This window comes from Hyla sarda, chromosome 5 (assembly GCF_029499605.1).
Source record: "Hyla sarda isolate aHylSar1 chromosome 5, aHylSar1.hap1, whole genome shotgun sequence".
Classification (NCBI taxonomy): domain Eukaryota; kingdom Metazoa; phylum Chordata; class Amphibia; order Anura; family Hylidae; genus Hyla; species Hyla sarda.
The window spans coordinates 233,045,085-233,069,616 of NC_079193.1; the positions used below are offsets into that span (position 1 = coordinate 233,045,085).

The window sequence follows — 24,532 nt, forward strand, 5'->3', positions numbered from 1 at the left end:
TACAGTAAACAGTACGGTAAATACGAACTTACGCACACCAACATACATTTATGGTGTTAAAATAAAAAATCACTGTTTACAAAGATGGTTGATGCAGTCATTGGCTGACATATGTAATCATGGGACCAATCACAGTGCTCCCATGTTGGTGATTTCTATGATTGTTCAGTGCAGATTAACCAATCGCAGTGCTTACTATCAAAATAGGCTGGCTTACCCAGAAATCCTTGCTTTGATTGCTATTGTTTGTAGTGTGCTAGAAAATGTAAGTATCAGATTTAGAGACATTACAAATAAGGTAGGGTTAAATATAGTGTTGGTTGAGTGTCAGGGTAGTTTTTAATCATAAATAGGGTTAGATATATTGTTTAGGAATAGATTGGATTTAGCCCTAGGGACAGTTTGTACCAGTAATTGGATGTTTACAAAATATTTTTGCCCCATATGTCGAATGAGTTGATTATGTTACAACTATAAGTTTTAGATGCTATGTTTTAGTTGCTAGGAGAAATGAGGGACACTCTTAATTCCTCCCGCAATCAGTCTCCAGGACTGAATAGTCTCCTTGTGGAATTTTACAAGGAATATGAGGATAAGCTGCTTTCAGTGTTGACAGTATAGCATTAAGCCAACCAGGATAGATGTTTAACACAGTCAATGAGGAAGGCTGTCTTTTTTTTTTATATTGAAACATGACTTGCGGAAGACTTGCTACTTTTCCTAGGAGATACTTGTGAGTTCCTGATATATGCAATGGAAATTATAACTGTGCTTGGGCCTTTTTTTCTAGTCTCCAAATACAATAGATAATTTGTCTGTGGTGAAACTCCCTTAATAGTTGCTTTAAAGTGTAAATATTTGGGTTCAGAGACGTCTTAATCTAACTTCAAGGTTTTGATGGATAAGAAAAGCGGGAGGTCCTGTTTATTAATCAAGTCTCTACAAATTCAATTTTAAAGAATTTTTCACAGCTTTTTACTGAATATGCCACCCTTGGAATGCACAAGTCCAGTTATTAAATATGAAAGTTAGAAATTAAATATTGTTCTTTTATATTTCATACAAATGGAGTAGGTCCTGTGTATACATTATTTAGATATCTGGACAAGTATCCAGTGGCAAGTTAAGAAAAGTGGGAAGGGGATACTGGGCAGTGGGAACAGGTGTTGGTGCTCAAGCATGTCAACTAACTGGAACAAAGTGGCGGCAATCTAATGCCCCATGTTGCACCAATTGGTCATGAAAGTGGAGTGGGTTGTAAGGCATATGAAATCTACAATTGTAGAAAAACTTTTAAGTTCAATAAAAGTTGGGGAGCATGGATTAGATATCATAGGAACAGAATTAACTGTTATGGGCAGGATAGAGTTTTAGTATAGTGAAGTGAATTAAAGGGGTGGGGTTGAGGGATAGGGATTGTTTTCTTTAGTTTTGTTGTAGGTTTTTATGCTATTATTGTGTCTATTTTAAACTTCTTTGATAATCAGATATAAAATGTAGACCGTATGCTTTTATGTGTCAAAATAGTATGCTTTGTGGGTTGTGGAGTATGCAAAAAATAATTTAAAAAAATATTCATAAGGTTGTAAAAACTATTAGGCTGCACTCAATGGCCTGCACATCAATCAAAAACGTACTATGATGTCTTCTTAATGGATTGTTAATGGTCACATGGTTTTGCACACACATTAATGAATAGACCCTTGATGGCTGCAAGATTTTGCAGGTAAATAAGAGTTTTAGCCACAGAACAATACATCCATTTGTGTTTTTTCCAAATGCCTCCTTAGGTTTGTGCTTGCTTGCATTTTCTATTATAGATGTAGCACCCTGATGCCAGTCACTTGATAATACAACTTTTATTTATTGATTCATTTCCTCATGCATTATCTAATTTCCAGGCTTCTATATTTTATTAGTAAAGCCACCTAACTGGGCCAATTGGACAAACAGACATGGAACAAGCCAAGCATTTCCATTCTTTCTCGCAATCTGACTATAAACTTATTCAAGTATACCAAATGTTAATTCTGGAATACATAGAAGTTTCGGAAGTCAATGCAGTTATCAAGCTTATCAAAATGAAATTTATCAATCTAGTAAAATGCAACAGATCTTAATACCACTATATGCTGTGGTTTATTGTCAAGCATAGAATTCACAATACATATGATAATGTATTGCATCTATATTCAAATTGTATTAGAGCTACTTACAGAGTTGGCCCAGTCCCTTCTGGAAACATACTGAACACATGTTCTAATGTTGTTTGAAAGTCCTGGGAGAAGCATGGCTTGATTGAAGGTTCTCGGTTCTACTGAAGTGGGTGGCCAAGGAGCTGGAACAGAATGGGAACAGCTGCTATAAACTTACTGAACTTTGTCATTTATAAATTATTTTGCATGCCATCTGGAGCAAGAATGATGCCACTGTCTATCAAAATGAATGCCTGGCTATATGCGGAATACATCTCAAGTCATTTTCTCAAGAAAATGTCAGACTTTTTTTTAAATGTTCCAAATGTATGCACACATTTGTATGCATTTACTTTACTTCTTTATGGGATGCATTTTTATTTTTAGTTCTTTTGCAAATTGATCTTTTATCCAAAATTGCCTTGGAGGATTCCGTTGTAATGTGCTATGCCAGCTGGACTACATTCTCTCCCTTCCGCTTGTTAGTAACCTTTAGGCTAAATTTTGCCAAAATGAATTGTACTATGCTGGCCAAAACTTTTCATGATTGATTTTTATCATACTGTACTACCTAGTGCACATGCTTAGCTTTAGTCATGACATTAAAATACTAAATTCATTAAAGCTCGACTGCCTCACTATATGAAATTCAGATTTAGGAATGTAAAAAAGGGTCTGTTTAGTAGAGATAACATATGGATATGTTTTCACAACAAGATTTATCCAATAAAGTAAAACATATTTTAGAGTATAGTATGTGGATTTTTAAATAGGTGCACTATTCTTCATTGCCTTTGTAAATGAGTTCCCATACAGGAGACTGAAAAACTGAAAGGGCTTCACAGACCACTTCCCACAGTCATTGCATGAATCCAATAAACATTCATAGGGCCATGGCTTCCTTTTACTTTTCACAAGGCACAAAACCACCAAAATGACTTGAGCTTCTTGTAGCAGCCAACGAGCTTGGGGATTTAGTGTTTTTTCAGGACTCAACATCCTGATGTGGGTTGGGATGCTCCTACCAAGTTGGCTGACAGTTTTCCTTTCAGAGCCTCTGTATCAAGCCAATGCCTCAACTCATCCATGCCTGAACAGGACATCAAACTGTGTAAGAATATATATATATATATATATATATATATATATATACATATATATATACACACAGGGTGGTCCATTTATATGGATACATCTTAATAAAATGGAAATGGTTGGTGATATTAACTTCCTGTTTGTGGCACATTAGTATATGTGAGGAGGGAAACTTTTCCAGATGGGTGGTGACCATGGCGACCATTTTGAAGTCGGCCATTTTGAATCCAACTTTAGTTTTTTCAATAGGAAGAGGGTCATGTTACACATCAAACTTATTGGGAATTTCACAAGAAAATCAATGATGTGCTTGGTTTTAATGTAACTTTCATGAGTTATTTACAAGTTTCTGACCACTTATTCAATGTGTTCAATGTGCTGCCTATTGTGTTGTATTATCAATGCAACCCTCTTCTCCCACTCTTCACACACTGATAGCAACACCGCAGGAGAAATGGTAGCACAGGCTTCCAGTATCCGTAGTTTCAGGTGCTGCAGAATGGGCAAAACAAAAATTGGAACAGGACCCTCAATTTACGCAGAAGATTTTGTTCAGTGATGAGGCAAACTTTTATGTGAATGGTGAAGTTAACAAACAAAACCACCGCTATTGGTCTGACACTAACCCACATTGGATAGATCCCTCCAAGACTGTTGAAACACAAAAATTGATGGTATTGTGTGGTATATGGGGTACAAAGATAGTGGGGCCATTCTTCATCAATGGAAACCTCAAAGCTACTGGATATGCAAAATGATGATGTGTTTCCCTCTTTATGCACTGAAGCTGGCATGTTCCCTGAGTTTTTCCAGCAAGATGGTGCACCACCACATTATGGGTATCCAACACAATGTGCAGCACATTTAACACATTTTATAAGTGGTCAGAAACTTGTAAATAACTCATGAAATAATAAAGTTACGTTAAAACCAAGCACATCATTATTTTTCTTGTGGAATTCCCAATAAATTTGATGTGTCACATGACCCTCTTCCTATTGAAAAAACTAAAGTTGGATTCAAAATGGCTGACTTCAAAATGGCTGCCATGGTCATCACCCATCTTGAAAAGTTTCCCCCCACACATATACTAATGTGCCACAAACAAGAAGTTAATATCACCAACCATTCCCATTTTATTAAGGTGTATCCATATAAATGGCCCACCCTGTATGGTGGAGCCACAGTAAGCTCCTGGGGTACGCCTGTAGAGGCCTGTAGACCCGGCCTCAGCTCTGTGACTGCTAGAGTGGGCCTGGTAGGGCCCCCGGGCAATTGATTTAACAACTTGACTTTACGAACATATACACTTTGTAGGGGGCAGGTAGATTGACAGGCCTTTTCAATATTTCGGCCTTTGCTGCCTGGAATCAGTTTATTAACAACTTCAAGATATTTGCTTGTACCTCTCGGGTCAGGATTTCCATCATCTTTTGGCAGAGCTGACAGACTTGTTCATATGAGGCAGGGGAGGTCTTCTTGCCCTGATTGTTGCTCTTCTTTAGGGATGCGGTACAGCTGAGACAGAGGAGGTAGCCATCCGCTGTCGGCACAGCAGCATGTGCTCTAATTTTAGCCCACCATTTTCTTACTATGGCTGTACCCCTTGATGGCTTGCAGGCTACTGGCCCTTTAAGAGGCCTGGTGTGAGGCTGCAGCGGTCTGGACCGTACTAGGTGGGACCCCCCTTCTAGTGCCTCCCCCTTACGCCCCTTAGGGGCATTACTGGGCACTAAAGGATGTATACAGGTGCCCCCCCCCCCGGTATCAGCAAATACTTTTTGCAGGCGTTTGCAGAGTCTGCGCAGTAGCGGGTACTTGAGCCGGGCCGGGCGCAGTCACCGGAATTCGTGGCACGGTTGTGTCCAGGGATCTTCCTGCTTTGGTCCCCTCGGAAACGGGCTCTGGTTCCATCTTGGGACACCCGACACACGTGGATCGCTGTGACTCCGCCATGTTACTGCTCACTGCCAGCACCTCCTGTAGATTGAATAGGTCTGGCTCTGCTTCGCATTTTATATTGGTCTGCAACACAATGGCCGCTGGCCGGAAGGACGTTACCAGCGGGGCCCGGTACTGGAAGCGAGTCAGTGGTGCATCCTCTTCATCCGCCCCCTTGGCAACAAGGGGCTGACTTTTCAAGTTCCATTTTGGGCTGGACACCACAACATTATTTCCACGCCCGGGAGCAGGACGGTGGCCCTGCGGGGACCTTTGGCGCGCATCTCGACCATCAGGTTAACCCTTGCAGGTATAGCAAACATTTTGGTGCGCAACATGGCCTCCGGCCTAGTTTTGCACATTGTAAATACAACTTTTGCAGATTTCTTTACCACCGACAATACTGTAATTTTAACCTCCCCCCTAACTTTTTCAGTGCCAGCACAGAAACATGTTTCAATGACACAGTCCCATACACTTTGCTGGCGCTCATCTTTTCGCAACAGCATGCGACTTCGACCTGGACAGAGTTCAGACTTGGTTGAGAGAAATTGCAGCAACTTGCACATTGCACACACCTGTTTCCTGTTGCGGGTGGCCTGACTTAATTTGACTTGGTGGTTGAGTGGTTAACGCACACACCCGTATCCTTTTGCGGGTGGCCTGGTGGCTGAGTGGTTAAGTCACACACCCGTATACTGTTCGTGATGCCAAAGTTGTGGTGACTCATGGTGTATGGCAGGACCACAGGGTGTAGTGGTGTAGGTGGTGGGGCCAGATGGTATTAAGCCCTGGGGCAAGATGTTGTTAACCCCTAGTGTTTGTGACACCAGGATGTGGTTGTATGGTGTAGGGCACTGCCGAAAACAAACCCAGAAGCGTCATATATTAAATGAGAGTCCAAAACAGGTTTTGATGCAACTGGAACTTTACTGAAGAAGGCAGTATAACATTTCTTACAGATAACCAACTTCCACAGAGGTGACCGGGACACAGTTAACCTCTCAGGCTTCCTTGGACTTGTAGGGATAATAATGATGATGCAGGCCACTGTGCTACTGTTATGATTTTGGTAGGGACAGTAGAGACTTGACTTGTAGACACAAATGAGACTTAAAAATCGGATGTGGCTGCAGACTTGTAAGCTTTGTCCTAGCTGTACTGGACTTAACTTGTACAGGACTTGTGCTTGCTTTAGTGTCCAGGAATAGTGCAGGAACTAAGAGAGCTAGGGTGGAGACTACAGCCCTTTATATATCAGGGGGCTGGACTAATGCCCATTGGTAGCTGGTTGCCTGTGTTATCTGTGCCTCTGGAACTCTGGGTATCAGGTGAACACATATCACATGACCATGTCACATGGCCTTAGGAAGGACCTATGCAGTTTAAACTTCCTAATAACCTTTTCACTTACAATACCTAAAATAAACATACATACCGTATTTATCGGCATATAACACACATTTTTTAGGCTAAAATGTTTAGCCTAAAGTCTATCTGCATGTTATACGCCGATATGCCACTGCAGTTCAATGATTTTAAAGTGGGCGAGAAGGAGAATCATCAGGAGAAGAGAATTGCAGGTTGTCAGTGAGGCAGCAGGTGAGCCAGCAAGGTGGTAGCATGGTTGGCAGTCAGCATGGTGGCAGAAGTGGAAAGTCTGAAGCCAAATGTGCCCAGGGCAGAGCACCTGCTTCGTGGCAGCCTACCTTCACGGGAGGTAGTGGAACAGTAGTTCCTGGAGTCAGCGGCAGTAGCAGTCAATCAGTGTAGACTGTTGGTGGGAAAATCAGCTACTCAGCGATTTGGCAGTTTTTCATCAAGCATCCGGAGGATATTAACCTGACCACATTCAAGATGTGTTGGCAGAAGGTGAAGCATGGCCAGGGTCCCAATGTTGGCACTACGGCCCTGCGTCAACATATGCAGCGTCACCATAAAGTGGCCTAGGAGAACCGTGGTTCTGATGAGGTGGTTCAGCCTGCTGCATTACCCAGTGGCAAGTTGCTCTCTCTGAGTCAGTCATTCCGCCAGCAATCCATCGGCGAAGCCATGTCCAAGAGACAACAGTATGCGCCCACTCATCCAACAGTACAGAAGCTGAATGTGCTCCTGTTCAAGTTGCTGGAGCTGCAGTTCCTCCCTTTTCAAGTGGTGGACTCTGCAACTTTCAGAGAACTGATGGCTTGTGCCAAAGCCATCATTTCTTTGCGAAGAAGGCAGTACCAGCCCTGCACAATTTTGTGGAAAAGAAGGTGGGCCAGTCCTTGAGCCTGTCGGTGTGTACCAAAGTGCACGGCAGCGCCAACGTGTAAAGTTGTAACTACGGACAGGGACAATACATGCCGCCTCCTCATCTTCCACCGTGTCTCAGCCTCCACTGCACAGACAAGTCTCAGTGCCCCTCCAGCATACCATGTGTGAAGGGCACAGCGGTGTCATGCTGTTCTTCACATGGTTTACCTTGGCTAATGGAGTCACACAGGGGAGGAACTGCTAAAAGTCAAAGAAATTGAAAAATGGAAATGGAAACCATGGTGACCGATAGAGATGAGCGAACTTACAGTAAATTCGATTCTTCACGAACTTCTCGGCTCGGCAGTTGATGACTTTTCCTGCATAAATTAGTTCAGCTTTCCGGTGCTCCGGTGGGCTGGAAAAGGTGGATACAGTCCTAGGAGACTCTTTCCTAGGAATGTATCCACCTTTTCCAGCCCACCGGAGCACCTGAAGGCTGAACTAATTTACAAAGGAAAAGTCATCAACTGCCGAGCCGAGAAGTTCGTGACGAATCAAATTTACTGTAAGTTCGCACATCTCAAGTGACCGACAACGGGAAGAACATTTTGTCTGCGCTGCGACAAGGAAGAATAAGACATGCGCCCTACATGGCACACATGTTCAATCTGGTTGTCAAGTTGTTCTTAAAGTGTTTCCCCCTCCATTTGCATAACATCCTAACAATGGGAAAAAACTTTGCGTGCAATTCAGCCACTCATACAATGCAAAGCACACCCTCCTTGAGCTGCAGCGTCAGAACGGTATCCCACAACATAGTCTGATTTGTGACGTTTCCGCATGTTGCAATTCCACCCTCCATATGTTGAACCGACTATATGAAAAGAGAAAAGCCATCAACAATTTCTTGATGATCCAAGCAGATAGGGGGACTCCCCTGTGTAACTTCAATGTCAACCAGTGGCAGCTCATACGTGACACCTGCTGTTTACTCATGCCCATTGAGAAAGCCACATTATTAGTCAGTCGACAGGATTACGGGATGAACAACGTCATTCCACTGTTTCATTTACTACAGCATGTGTTGGAAACAATGGCTGGTCAGGGAACTAGAAACGTGGTGCCTACATCTCATGGCCACATGAGCCCTGTGGGGGCTGAACTGGAGGAGGAGGGGGAGGGGCACAGTGCAGCACAGTTTAGATTTCCAGAGATGGGTGGTTTTTCTAGTCATCTGACAGGTGAGGAGGAGCAGGAGTAGCTAGACGGTTATGAGGTAGGTGAGACACAGGACCCAGGCACTCAATGGCAGTATGCAGTGGAGATGGAGGCAGGGAGTCCATCCGAGTCACTTGCACAAATGGCACGATGCACTTTGAATTGTCACCATTCTGCAGCTGGATGACTTATGGCTCTCCACCTTGGACCCTTGCTATCGGCACAAAAAGGGGCCTTTTTTATACCCGCTGAGAGGGAGGAAAAACTGACATACTACAGAGACATCCTACGTGGTCAGTTGGCCGATGCCTATCTGCACCATCGTCCATCCTCTTGTAGGTTTTACCCTTGGGGACCTCTGCGCTCACCTTCCACTGCCATGGCTCCTGGGGAGGGGTGGCAATACCAGTAGCAGCTCCATCAGCAGTAGCCTGAGTCTACAGTTGCTGATGAGTACCTTTCTTCACCCGCATAGTGAAGCAACTCATCATCAGCAGGTAGACGGGGAGCAGGACCTGAACCAGCAGGTGGTGGCATACCTTGAAATGCCCATGCCAGCACACCTTGAAGATCCGCTGGACTTCTGGGCAGCCAAACTTGATTTGTGGCTGCAACTAGCAGAGTTTGCCATGGAAAAGCTGTCCTGCCTGGCTAGTAGTGTGGCATCAGAGCGGGTGTTTAGTGCGGCAGGGGCCATAGTAACCCCAAGGAGAATTCATCTGTCTATGAAAAATGTGGAGAGACTGACCTTTGTGAAGATGAATCAGGCATGGATCAGCCAGGATTTCCACCCACCAATGCCAGATGCCTTGACCATGGTGCAACACCAACACTTCACAAATATGGATACGCAAAACATATTTAAGGTGCTGCTCCAACGTTACAGACATTCCTCTGCCTCAGACCACAAGTAAGTATTGAGGAAATGCATTAGATAAAACTTAAAGGGGTACTCCGGTGGTCAACATGTTTTTACGTTTGTGACTTTGTTTTGTTTCATTTCTATTCTTGTTGTTTAGGCGATTCTATTTCCGTTCTTTGTTGTCCTTTTATCCCCCCTTTGTTTTCCTAATCCTTCTATTTCCTGTTTCTTGCTGTGCTGAAAACTACAAATCCCAACATGTCACGTGCCTTGCTGGTTTGGGATGGCTCCTTTTTTTTTTTGTTTGTTTGTTCCGCCCTTTACCCATCCTACTATTGCACCCGGTCATCCTCCCCTTCAGATAACACTTATTTTCTCTGTGTTCTTTCTCCTGTGCAGACCTACGTCCTTAGAATACAGAGAAGGGGGAGGGGAGGTGAGGAGCTGTGTACTCAGCTGGATGAGATGAGGGGGCGCGGCTTATTTCTCTCATTCAGACAGAGAAGGAAAAAAAAAGCTATGACATCTTGTCCACAACAGACTCAGAACTGTGGACAACAGTAAAAGAAAACCCTCTGAACTACAGAACTTCCTGCCCAACAAACAGGTAAGCAAAACACACACATGCTGCCAAAACTTATAACACATGTATATTGCAAAAAAACTAAACTTACAAAGAAGATGCCATATAGTTTAAAAAAATTAACCACCAGAGTACCCCTTTAACTCTTCTTAGGATAACATATATATGCCCAAATTTTTTTTTAAATGAAACAAAAAAAAAAGATGTGCAAAAAACACCATGTGCCACATACACCACCAAGTATTTATATGATGCAAAGACCTCAAAATGGTGGAAGGGAACAACGTATGGTCCATTTTAACCGGTGGGGGTAAAAACTTCCCCTGTAAGGCCCTACTCTCGAATTATTAATTCCATTCTTTTCAAGGGTTACTTGCCCTAAAAAGGGCAGCCCCACACCGGAACCTCTCCCTATTTCCACCTACAAACACTGCCATTTCACAGGGTTTTTAGGTGGAAAAAGGGAGAGTTTCCTGTGTGGGGCTGCCCTTTTTAGGGAGAGTAACACTTGCCAAGTAGGGAATTAATAGGGTGAGATTAGGGCCCTACAGGGGGATTTTTTACCGCCCACCTGCTACAATGGATAATACCTTGTTCCCTTCCACCTTTTAGAGGTCTTTGCATCACATCAAAACATGGGTTTGGGTACATATATTTTATCCTAAGAATATAATTAAAAGTTACGTTTTACGTAATGCCTTTCCTCAATACTTACTTGTGCACGCTAACACTTTTACAAAAGAGACAGATTTTTTCTGCCTACCTGCCTCAGCTATTCTTCTGATCCTGCCACCCGGCCGGAGAGACCGCACGTCTCATGCCAAATTCTCCTTTTTTCACCCACCTTCCTCTCCGGGTAAAGGTATTGCCACCCACCGCCCCACTATGTTACTGGGTCACTTTTAGGACTCCTGTTGCTGCTGATGCCACCTCCAGGCTGTCTCATTCTGCCACCATATGTTCTCCTCATACTGATGCCACCTCCAGGCTTTCTCATACTGCCACCATATGTCCTCCTCACGCTGAAGCCAGTTCCAGGCTGTCTCATTCTGCCACCATATGTTCCCCTCATGCTGATGCTAGCTCCAGGCTGTCTCATACTGCCACCATATGTTCTCCTTATGTTGCTGTCACCTCCAGGCTGTCTCTTTCTGCAACTATATGGTCTCCTCATGCTTCCGCCACCTCCAGGCTGTGTCATTCAGCCACTTTATAGGCAATGTAATCTTGGCATCTCTGGCTGTCAAGAGTCTATATAGCTCCATTCTGCACTGGTTAGACATCCAGACAGTGCACAAGATCATCTCCTCTGACTTTTCACCCAATCAGGTCACTTTCATTATTTAACTGTTAGAACTGGTTTTGCAGTATAATTATTTTCTGTTTAATGATCACTTTTATTTACAAACAGCAGGCACAGCCATTGGGACCAATGTGGCTCCCAGCTATGCCAATTTGTTCATGGCTGAGATCAAGGAGATGCCCATAGCAATGGACCACAAGTGCAGGCTTGCCCCCCCCAGTATCTATGCACATCTGTATTCAGGGGTTGAGCACCTTCTGCCATCTGACACCTGTAAATGTATTTGTTCAATTCCTGGACACACTGTTCATTTCTCAAAATGGTAAACTCAATACAGACCTATATACCAAGCCAAAAGACAGCAATTCCATTTTACAGTATGAAAGTCACCACCCACAACCTATGGTCAAGTCACTTTCAAAAAGCCAAATGTTGAGGGCCCACTGTATTGTCAGTCTGGAGGACCGTGTCGAGTCAGCACTGGACAAGATGGGTAAGTTCTTTACACGCAGGGGCTTCCCCAGATCCCTGGTTCTAAATAGTAAACAAAAGGTGCTCGCCTAAATAAAAACCAAGTACTACACCCCACACGTGAAAAAACCCTAGCAACCGTTTTGTCTCCACGCACAACACCAGGTCAAATTCCATTGCCCGTATCATCAATAGACATTGGCACATCCTCAAAGACAGTTTTCCAACTATGGATGAGTTTCAGCACAATCCAATCATGTCATATCATCACCCCCCCCCCCCCCAACCTACGAGACGAACTCGTAAAAACTGATTTCTCAACAGGGAAAGTGGGGCAACAATGATATACTACCATACAGAACAAAGGAAGCTATTGTATCAATTGTACATGGATGGACAAAGGTCCCAATTTCATACATCTCACCACAAACAAGGAATACAGGATCAGATGGTATCTGACCTGCACTACTGAGTTCGTGGTATACATATTGACATGCCCATGCCACCTTCTTTATGTAGGTGAAACTACACTTGATTTCAGAACACGTTTCAGTCAACATCGATATTCTAGCCACAAAAAGCGGATGGATCTCCCCGTGTCAAAACACTTTTCTGAAAGGGGACACAGTGAACATGATTTACTCTTTACCCTGCTGGACCACATACAGTTGACCAAAAGGGGAGTGGACAGAATTAGTAAACTGAAACGGTGCAAATTGAGATGGATTCCCAAATTAGGCTCTCTTCGTCCGTATGGGCTTAATGTGGACTTCACGGTCACAACAGGAATTTATGAATTATCTTGTTAGGAAGTATCTTGTGATCTCACGATTGTCTATTGTGTTGGGGCCTTGATCAAGCTTCACCATTTACTACATTTTTTTGATTGTTTCATTTGTCATATGATAAGTTGAACAAACCTGTTATGTGTTACAGTTAATTGTGGTGTATCCAATCATTACACAATAAAACATATTTACTCCATATTCACATTGTGGGACATATTGTTCTAAGGAGCCCATTCACATCCGTAGTGAGTCCCCATTCTGCTTTTCACAGGAAAGTCCTTTTCTCGGGTTAGACACAGTTATCCACTCACATAGTACATTATTTTTACATGCCACTCACTGCACAGTTTAATTTATTTTTCACTTTTATTTTTTTAATCTTTAATTTTACTGGTAGTACTCATAAATCAATCTCACAAAGACAACCTATGAATATGATGCTGAGCATGTGCACTCACCTTCTTTGGTCGACCATGCCAAGTCCTGTTCTAAGTGAAAACTGTCCTGTAAAACCACAGTATGGTCTTGACCATTGTGCTGCATATTTGGCAATCTTCTTATAGCCTAGACCATCTCTATGTAGAGCAATAATTCTTTTTTTCCGAGAATTCTTTGCCATTAGGTGCAATGTTGAACTTCCAGTAACCAGTATTGGAAAGTGTAAAAGCGATAACACAAAATGTAAAATACCTCCTCCTCAGTAACACCTGAGACCTGTTTTCACTTTAGTTTCCAAGGTTTAGACATTATTGGCTGTGTGTTGAGCTATTTTGAGGGAACACAACATTAAACACTGTTATACAGGCTGTGCACTCTCCACTTTACATTGTAGCAGAGTGTAATTTCTTCAGTGTTGTCCCTTTAAAAGATATAATAAAATATTTACAAAAATGTGAGATATTGTATATGCAGTGAATCTCCATTAGAGTGAATTGAAAAAACAGTAAAATGTTTGTCCACTTACTTGCATTGTACACCTAGTTAATATGCTATAACATTTTTGATGAGGTGAGGTAAAAGGTAAATACATCTTTGAATGACATCCAGCAGACTGTAATATCTGCTTCAGCTAAAATTGGTCAATTGATGGGAGGTTTATGAAAGTTATTAAAAATAAGTTGGCTATATATATACATATATATATATATACCATGAGGTGAGTGCCCAGGCTCTAGCATCATCATTCCTTTACAGTAGAGAACAGCAACCAAGGCCATTCATTCCAGCACTGAAGTCCATGTTGTCAAAAGAAGAAGAATTTGCATATTTCTATTAGGTAATTGCTATGAAACTTAGCTCTGGTTGCTCCCATTTCTCTTGATCATCTCTGAAATGTTTCTACCCCTTGATTGGAGTCATCTGGGGTAAATTCAGTAGATTGGACAGGATTTGTAAAGACACAGCCCTGTCTATATAAGGTCTCACAGTTGACAATGCATATCAGTGAAAACTCCATGCTAAGAAAGGGGGAAGAACTGCCTGTAGAAAGACACAGATCTGGAGAAGGGTACAAAAAAAATTCTGCTGCACTAAAGGTTCCCAAGAGCACAATGGTCTCCATATTTCTCAAATGGAAGATATTTTAAACAGTCAGGATTCTTCGAGAGCAGACTGTCCCACCAAACTAAGTGATTGGGGAGAAAGACCTTGGTAAGAGAGGTGACCAAGAACCAATTGGTCACCATGGTTGTGCTTCAAAGATCATATGTTTAGTTAGGTGAAACTTCTGTAAGATCATTCACTACTGCAGCACCCCACCAATCTGGACTTCATGGCAGAGTGGTAAAAAAAAAGCATTTCCTCTGTAAAGGACACATGAAAGCCCACATGGAAAAAAATAAAAAAACATCTAAAGGGATAGTAAACTATGATAAACAAGATTCTCTGGACTATCCTGAATGTTTACCTTCCAAAAAGACAATGGGGGAGATTTATCAAAACCTGTGTAGAGAAGGAGTGGTGCAGTTTCCCATAGCAACCAATCAGCTTGCTTCTTTCATTTTTAAAGAGGCCTGGGAAAAATGAAAGAAGCGATCTGATTGGTTGCTATGGGCAACTGCACCACTCTTCCTCTACACAGGTTTTGATAAATCTCCCCCAATGACCCTAAGCATACAGTCAATACAATGCAGAAGCGGTTGAGGGGAAAATCTGTGAATATCCTTTAGACCTGACTAAACCCAACTGAACATCTCCAGATAGACCTCAAAATGTCTGTCCCCCCAACGGTCTCCATCCAACCTTACAGAGCTTAAGAGGATCTGCAGAGAGAAATCTTAGAAAATACTCAAATCCTTGTGTGCAAACCTTGTGGCATCATCCCGAAGAAAACAGAAGTCTGTAATCGCTGCCAAAGCTGCTCCACATAAACACCAAGTAAAGAGTCTGATTACTTTTGTCAATGCAATATTTATTTTTTTCTTTTCAATACATTTGCAAAGATTACTAACATTCTGTTGATAGCAGAATGATGGGGGGAGGGGACTTGACTATTATTTATTTTAGCACATGGCCACACGTTTCTGAATGCACTGTAATCATTTCTTGGTATTAGTTGCTGCAATTGTATGTGGTGAAGTAAAAAAATGTCTTTCACTGTGTAAGAATGCAGAGATTCAAATATACTTATCTCTTGGTATAAGAGCTAAATTAAATGTTCACTGAACCTTTGGTAGAAATAATAAGAACATTTTCCTTTGCTAGCTCTTGGCTTTATACATTGTGTAGACAGGGAGAAAGTGCAGACTTTGCTAATCATTGCTCTCAATGATCATATTCTGGAGGTGCTTTCAACGTGTAGGATCGGAATTGATGAGCAAGCAGTAATTATTTCCAGATCAATTAATGGACCGTTACTTTAACATTCAATTAGTCAATAGGAATCTAGGAAGTGAATGTCATTGATAAGACTGCACAATAAAAAGAAATCAATTTCCATTTGTTATTTAAAATAATGAACAGGACAAAAGAATTAACCTGAAACGCAAAGCAGGATCATTTTATGGAAGTTCTGGAGCTCGGCACATTTTAAATAATTTACAATTCAGCAGCAGAGAACTATTGGAAAAAGTAAGTGTTCTTTTTCTTGAACTCCATATATTAAAATTCTTTTAAGTAAATGCAAAGTTCACTGATACATGACATTGAGGTATTGTGCAGCTCTGCGACACTATGAAAGACATTGTGCAAATGCAGAATTTATGGTACCCTAAGTGACTCAATGGAAATTGACAGAACATCTGCTTAATTGAATCTATTCAAAGTCGTGCAGACAGCAATTCAAATGAACTAATGACCTTATTACATTTTAACCTCTCTCTGTGGTGGGGCAGGACAAGGCAAAAGCAAATGAATCTTGAATTGACATGTTAAGAGAAGTATACCACAACATCCAAAACGAATTTACTAATCGATTTAAGACACAATCCAATAAACAAGAAGCATACAAAAAAATTACCGAGCTGAGTAAAATGTAAAGTCAAGATGTATAAAGAGAATGATTATTGTAATTTGGTTGTTTCTACTGACTGCAGTATAATAGAGAAGACTGTACAATTAATGCATTGACCATTATTACCGGAATAAACAATTCTGTTGTTTGGAAGAATTAGCAAAGCAAATGTGTCCTCTTTGTAGCACCATCTTTTAAATGAAATGTTAATATTTTTAATGTTTCAAATCAAAACAGTTAACAATTGAAATTACAACAAATGTTTTGACATATTTAAATAACGTCAGCAAGCACAGATACAGCCATCATTTCTTAGTAATATTGTTCTATATGCCTTGATGTCCACACATATCGTCTTATACAGTAGGATTTAGAATAAGGAGACAATGGATTTGATGTGTCACATAACTTCTGTCTTGTTCCTCCAGCTACATCGATCATGAAGCCATTCTGGCAACTCTAACCCAGAAAAGTCTGGCCACACAGATTTTGTTTACTTAAAACACAGTTAAAGAGAATCTGTCATGGGAGATAGACTTATCCGCATATAAAAGTCTGCTTAACCTTATCTAGGAAGCCAGCAATGCTGTTCCTAAGAGTAAACTCCAGATATTCTATTTAAATGCTGTTTGCCTCCTCATTTTACAGCCCATCTGTCATAGAGTCATTCAGGGGTATAACTACAAGGGGTGCAGAAGCTGTGGTTATCCCCAGGTTCTAGAGTCTGAGAAGGCCCAAAATATATTTGTGCCATAAGAGAATATCAGTACTATATATTGTATGTGATAGTTGGGGGTGTGGATGGAGATTTCAAAATTAGAACCCATTAGTTTAAAGTTACGCCTCTAGAATCATTGACTTAAATATACGCTCAAAGATTTTAGAAGTTACATCCATCAATTGGCAAAGGTGTGAATTCCAGAGTAGCAGGCATAAAAGCTTCTATATGGGCCAGAAACTAACAAGGTCCTTTTTCAGTCAGTAGTGAAGTGTGGTTAGTGATACCTGTGTGTAATAGAAGTGGAAGTTAGAAAGCTAATGCAAGCCGCAGAGTTTTTAAAGGAGTTATCCTAGTAATTAATGCTTACTATACCTATGATTCAGGTACCCTTTTTTAGTTTTTTGGTTACTTTCTATCTCCCTGATTCTTGAGCTAAATCTTCTAAACCACTAGAAGTTTTAATAAGCATTAATAAGGGTGAAAAAGTGGGAAACAATGAGGGGTGAAGTTGTTGTGGTCTCTTGATCCTTGAAGGAATCAAAAGGATCAGTTGTATTCTATATTGCAGAAAACTTTAGCTTGACATTTTAATTTGATGTGATATGTTAAATGTCCATTTGAAGTAGATGGATGCCCTTGTAACTGAATTGGAACTTCACATTACCCATCCATACATGCAGCGCTGACAGAGGCCTACTCAGCTTCAGGTAGTGCACCCCCACCCTTCTTTCACTCCTTTACACCTCTCTGTCACCCCTCGTAACCTCTCTGTAACCCCTGGACACCCTTCTGTTATCCCCTACGCCGTTCTCTCACCCCTCTACACCCTTCTGTCACCCTTCTAAATCCTTCTGTCACCTCTGTACACCCCATGGTTACCCCTCTAAACCCCTCTGTCACCACTCTACACCCCTCTGTCATTCATGTACACCCCTGTCTCCCATGTACACCCCTCTGTCACTGTGTGACAGGACATATGTGTGCTTTTGGGGGGTGGGGCTGGAGGCATTTGAGTGAGGCTGGAAACATTGGGGGAGATTTATCAAAACCTGTGCAAAGGAAAAGTTGCCCATAGCAACCAGTCAGATTTCTTATTTCATTTTGTAAATGCCTTGTTAAAAATGAAAGAAGCAAGCTGATTCGTTGCTATGGGCAACTGGGCAACTTTTCCTCTGCACAGGTTTTGACAAATCACCCCCCCCCCCCTCCCTTGTGCATTGTGGGAAGGCTGGTGGCATTGTGTTTGGAGGAGGCTGGAGTAATTTGAAGGGAAAAGGGGAGGATAATACTGGAAAAGTGCAGAGCCTAATACCAATATGTTTGTGTTGCAGGTTCTGCCCAAGAGTTTTGGCTGGAACAGATTATCATGATGTCCTGTGCCAGATGGGGAAGGAAAAAAAAATATGTTCTCGCCTCAGGAGCAAAAAGAGCTGGCTACAGCTCTGTCTGAAAAGCACATCATGTAACAATGTTTAGCACTTATCTGATCACTGTTATTTTCTGTTCTCAACTCAAGAGCAAAAAGAGCTAGCTACAGCTCTGTCTGTAATGCATATCATGCAACATTGTTTAGCACTTTTCTGATCGCTGTTATAAGAGCCTTGTAGTTTGCAGACTTTGTTTTATCATTTATTTATTTTTAAATAATATTTAATATAATTTAAATAAATAATTGCTATACATAAAAGCCAGGTAAGATGTCCAGAATGGAAGGTAACTCTTATCACTACATTCTCATGGCATGAAGGACATTTCCAAAAGAATCTGCATGTCATATTGAATAACAGTATTATTTCACTAACCTCACTCAGCCTATGTGTGTTACAGCAAGGCTAAGTGTTCTACACCCCTCTCAGTAGGCCAGAAATAGCCATTTTTCATAGCGATTTGCCGCATATAAATTCAGACCGAAACAAAAAATTCAGCAAATTCAGCAAATGCCGAATGGAATTTTTCAAAAATTCGCTCAGCTCTATGCACAACTTTCCTGGATTGTCTTAAGAAATGGCTTAAATGTTGTTTCTAAAATGATGGTAACTATGTGTCTTTAAAGAGGACCTGTGGCCGAATATGAAAATAGTTGTTGTTTTGTATGTGCAGATAGTCACATACCTGTTTGCGGTATGTTTGTCAGCCCTCGGACGGTCTGCAAAACTATCAGATGGGAGAGAACTTCATTACAATTCGAGCCAGGTATGACATGTATGGTGGTGGGAAGTGCGGGTATATAAAATTGTGGTGGCTTTTCAGCGCTGCCTGCACTAAGACACAATATAAGTATACAGAAATGCTGCTCCCATTTTATAACCCCTACTGAGTCTGCATTAACCTCCACTCCTTCTGCATTAACCTTTACTCCATCTCACATTGTGGACGCAGTTGTGCTCCGCTGCCAGTGTTTTGTGGTCCATGGGTCCACATCGCTGTTTTCCACTTCAATCACTGTGCAGTCCCTTGATCTGCCTAGGTTTACATTGCTGTGCAGTCCCCATGTCTGTCTAGTCCATACCACTGTACAGTCCCTGGGTCTTCTTCACAGTGCTTTGCAGTCCATGGGTCTTCTTTACAGTGCTGAGCTGTGCTCTACACTCTCCACTCTGTGTGCAGCACTCTTTCCCGCCTGTGTGTCTGGAAGCTGATGAAGAGAGAGTGCCTCACAGTGCTGTGATTAAGAACCTTTGACTGCACAACCCAGGCAGACCGGGGGACCACACAGCACTGTTAACCCAGGCAGATCGGGGGACCGCACCTTGCTGGAAGTTGAGAACCTCTGCGACCATATGGTATAATAGAGTAGGGGTTAATGCAGAGGGAGTAGGCACTAAGGGAGAGTCAATAATGGTTCTTAACCCCTTAAGGACCAAGGACGTACCGGTACCTCCTTGGTCCTGCTCTCCTGATATAACGCGGGGTTACACAGTAACCCCGCGTCATATCACGGCGGGCCCGGCGTCATAGTGAAGCCGGGACCCGCCTCTTATAGCACGCAGCGCCGACCGTGGCGCCGCGCGCTATTAACCCTTTAGCCGCGCGCTCAGAGCTGAGCCGCGCGGCTAAAAGCGAAAGTTGCCGGCTAGCTCAGTGGGCTGTTCGGGATAGCCGCGGAGAAATCGCTGTCCAATCGCTTTCCGATCGCCGAATGACTGCTCAGTGCCTGAGATCCAGGCATGAGCAGTCATGCGGCAGAATCGTTGATCACTGGTTTCCTATGAGAAACCAGTGATCAATGATGAAGATCAGTGTGTGCAGTGTTATAGGTCCCTATGGGACCTATAACACTGCAAAAAAAAAGTGAAGAAAAAAAGTGAATAAAGATTTTTTAACTCCTCCCCTATTAAAAGTTTGAATCACCCCCCTTTTCCAATAAAAAAAAAACACAGTGTAAATAAAAATAAACATATATGGTATCACCGCATGCGGAAATGTCCGAATTATAAAAATATATCATTAATTAAACCGCTCGGTCAATGGCGTGCGCGCAAAAAAATTCCAAATTCCAAAATAGTTCATTTTTGGTCACTTTTTATATCATTTAAAAATGAATAAAAAGCGATCACGGCGCAAAATATGAGCCCTCATACCGCCCCATACACGGAAAAATAAAAAAGTTATAGGGGTCAGAAGATGACAATTTTAAACGTATTAATTTTCCTGCATGTAGTTATGATTTTTTCCAGAAGTCCGACAAAATCAAACCTATATAAGTAGGGGATCATTTTAATCGCATGGACCTACAGAATAAAGATAAGGTGTCATTTTTACCGAAAAATTTACTACGTAGAAACGGAAGCCCCCAAAATTTACAAAACGGTGTTTTTTTTTTCAATTTTGTCGCACGATTTTTTTTTCCATTTCACCGTAGATTTTTGGGCAAAATGACTGACGTTATTACAAAGAAGAATTGGTGGCGCAAAAAATAAGTTATCATATGGATTTTTAGGTGCAAAATTTAAAGAGTTATGATTTTTTTAAAGGCAAGGAGCAAAAAACAAAAATGCAAAAACAGAGAAACCCCGGTCCTTAAGGGGTTAAATAGGAGCATGCAGCTGCTTTGTGTACTTATATAGTGTCTCAGTTAAGGCAGTGCTGAGCTCACCACCCCTCACAACCTGCACTGTGAAACATAGCTCCTATTGTAATGAAGTTCCTGCCCATCTGATGGATTCAAAGATCATCAGATGGAAATAACCCCACTCCCTCATATCTCAGAACAAGTATGTACTCAGCCCCCCTTAACCTACCTGAACATACTAAAAAAAAAATGCTATTTCGGATTAAGCTACAGGTCCTCTTTAAAATGTACCTGTCTTTTGCAAAAACTTTGTATATGATGTTGAAAACAACATTATATATATATTTATAATATACATTGGTAAAAAAAATATATATATATATATATGTTTTAAGATTAGAAAATGCTGTTCTTGCAGCTATTGCCTGTGTGGAGAAAAATAGAGGAAGTAAGGGCAGGACAAGCAGGGCTCTGTGCAGGCTTCTGGCCTATCAATCATCCTGCTGGGTAAGCTGGGTACATGTCACAGAGTGTCACTGAACAGAGCCCTGCTTGTCCTCACTGCACAGAGCCCTGCTTGTCCTCAGTGTACAGAGCCCTTCTTGTCCTCAGTGCACAGAGCCCTGCTTCTTCTCAGTGTACAGAACCCTGTTTCTCCTCAGTGTACAGAGCCCTGCTTGTCCTAACTGCAGAGCCCTGCTTGTCCTTAGTGCACAGATCCCTGCTTGTCCTCAGTGCACAGAGCCCTGCTTGTCCTCAGTGTACAGAGCCCTGCGTGTCCTTAGTGCACAGAGCCCTGCTTGTCCTCAGTGCACAGAGCCCTGCTTGTCCTCAGTGTACAGAGCCCTTCTTGTCCTCAGTGTACAGAGCCCTGCTTGTCCTCAGTGCACAGAGCCCTGCTTGTTCTCACTGCACACAACCCGGCTTGTCCTCACTGCACAGAGCCCTGCTTGTACTAAGTGTACAGAGCCCTTCTTGCCCTCAATTCACAGAGCCCTGCTTGTCCTCAGTACACAGAAACCTGCTTGTTCTCAGTGTACAGAGCCCTGCTTGTCCTCAGTGCACAGAGCCCTGCTTCTCCTCAGTGTACAGAACCCTGTTTCTCCTCAGTGTACAGAGCCCTGATTGTCCTAACTGCAGAGCCCTGCTTGTCCTTAGTGCACAGATCCCTGCTTGTCCTCAGTGTACAGAGCCCTGCTTGTCCTTAGTGCACAGAGCCCTGCTTGTCCTCAGTGCACAGAGCCCTGCTTGTCCTCAGTGCACAGAGCCCTGCTTGTTCTCACTGCACACAACCCGGCTTGTCCTCATTGCACAGAACCCTGCTTGTCCTAAGTGTACAGAGCCCTGCTTGCCCTCAGTGCACAGAAACCTGCTTGTTCTCAGTGTACGGAGCCCTGCTTGTCCTCAGTGCACAGAGCCCTGCTTGTCCTCACTGCACAGAGTCCTGCTTGTCCTCACTTCAGAGAGCCCTGCTTGTCCTCAGTGCACAGAGCCCTGCTTGTCCTCAGTGTACAGAGCCCTTCTTGTCCTCAGTGTACAGAGCCCTGCTTGTCCTCAGTGCACAGAGCCCTGCTTGTTCTCACTGCACACAACCCGTCTTGTCCTCACTGCACAGAGCCCTGCTTGTCCTCACTGCACAGAGCCCTGCTTGTCCTAAGTGTACAGAGCCCTGCTTGCCCTCACTTCACAGAGCCCTGCTTGTCCTCAGTGCACAGAAACCTGCTTGTTCTCAGTGTACGGAGCCTTGCTTGTCCTCAGTGCACAGAGCCCTGCTTGTCCTCACTGCACAGAGCCCTGCTTGTCCTCACTTCAGAGAGCCCTGCTTGTCCACAGTGCACAGAGCCCTGCTTGTCCTCAGTGTACAGAGCCCTGTTTGTTCTCAGTGCACATAGCCCTTCTTGCCCTTAGTGCACAGAGCCCTGCTTCTCCTCAGTGTACAGAGCCCTGCTTATCCTTAGTGCACAGAGCCCTGCATGTCCCTAGTGCACAGAGCCCTGCTTGTCCTCAGTGCACAGAGCCCTGCTTCTCCTCAGTGTACAGAACCCTGCTTCTCCTCAGTGTACAGAGCCCTGCTTGTCCTCAGTGCACAGAGCCCTGCATGTCCCTAGTGCACAGAGCCCTGCTTGTCCTCAGTGCACAGAGCCCTGCTTGTCCTCAGTGTACAGAGTTCTGCTTGTCCTCAGTGCACAGAGCCCTGCTTGTCCTCAGTGCACAGAGCCCTGCTTGTCCACAGTGCACAGAGCCCTGCTTGTCCTCAGGACACAGAGCCCTGCTTGTCCTCACTGCACAGAGCCCTGCTTGTCCTCAGTGTACAGAGCCCTGTTTGTCTTCAGTGCACAGAGCACTGCTTGCCCTCAGTGCACAGAGCCCTGCTTCTCCTCAGTGTACAGATCCCTGCTTCTCCTCAGTGTACAGAGCCCTGCTTGTCCTCACTGCACAGAGCCCTGCTTGTCCTCACTGCACAGAGCTCTGCTTGTCCTCAGTGTACAGAGCCCTGCTTGTCCTTAGTGCACAGAGCCCTGCTAGTTCTCAGTGCACAGAGCCCTTCTTGTCCTCAGTGTACAGAGCCCTGCTTGCCCTCACTTCACAGAGCCCTGCTTGTCCTCAGTGTACAGAAACCTGCTTGTCCACAGTGTACAGAGCCATGCTTGCCCTCACTGCACAAAACCCTGCTTATCCTCAGTGTACAGAGCCCTGCTTGTCCTCAGTGTACAGAGCCCTGCTTGTCCTCAGTGCACAGAGCCCTGCTTGTCCTTAGTGCACAGAGCCCCTCTTGTCCTTATGGCAGAGAACTCTGCTTGTTCACCCACACTTCCTGTATTTTGTCTATGCACAGAGACATATAAAGACAGGACTTTTTTTACCCAACAATATACAGATTTTGAATGAATGTATATTACAAATATACATATGTTACTATCTACATTATATCTCCTGCAGACCTTGTGTACTGAGACAGTATTTTACTTGAAGGTTGTTAATGAACAATTAAGTCGACTGAATCAAAATCTAAAATATTGACGATGTTATTTCTAATGCTATGAGCTATACCATTCTAGAAAATTTCTATTCCTTTAGATAAGAAAATGGGATACTCCCGATCGATGGCATACAGTTATGTCTAATGGGTTGAATGTTACTTCTATTACAGTAATAAAATGTAAATTGCATTGAAAAAGTTAAGAACACAAAGTCCCATTTCATAGCTCCAGTAATATCTGTCTATCTTACTTGTCTGTGACAATCTTTATAATAATAAATGCTAAGAGATGTCTGACCATTCAATCTGGCAATTTTTACAAATCAATATAAATGCCATTACTTTGTCTACAGAGGAGGCTTAAAATGATTTAATTGGTAACAAAGGCAAACAAAAGGATAGAGAACTTTTACTGACAAGAAAAATGAGTAGAACAAAACTTGTGGTCAGATAGTTAAGAAGAGTGTATCTCTGCATCTATATTTATTGTTGACAATCGTGTCAAGCTGCCACGTCTAAAAGACTTGAATTAAAGTGCAAACTTTCTGTAGGGAGGAACATGACCGCACTATTTCTTTTAAGTCTATATTTTTAACACAGGCCATAATGATTTGTGATAGGGGTCTGATAAGAGCATAATCAAAAAGTGCCATTTCTCCAGGTCCTCAATCTCC

At 42.7% G+C, this 24,532-nt stretch overlaps 1 long non-coding RNA gene across 1 annotated transcript in view; it reads right to left on the minus strand.

The window, feature by feature from the left end:
• LOC130272735 (uncharacterized) overlaps positions 1-24,532 on the minus strand; it is a 70,119-nt gene that overhangs the window by 33,673 nt on the left and 11,914 nt on the right. Inside the window, exon 2 of the long non-coding RNA XR_008843709.1 lies at positions 2,217-2,338. This is a non-coding gene — a long non-coding RNA (uncharacterized LOC130272735). The remainder of the gene's footprint in view (positions 1-2,216; positions 2,339-24,532) is intronic.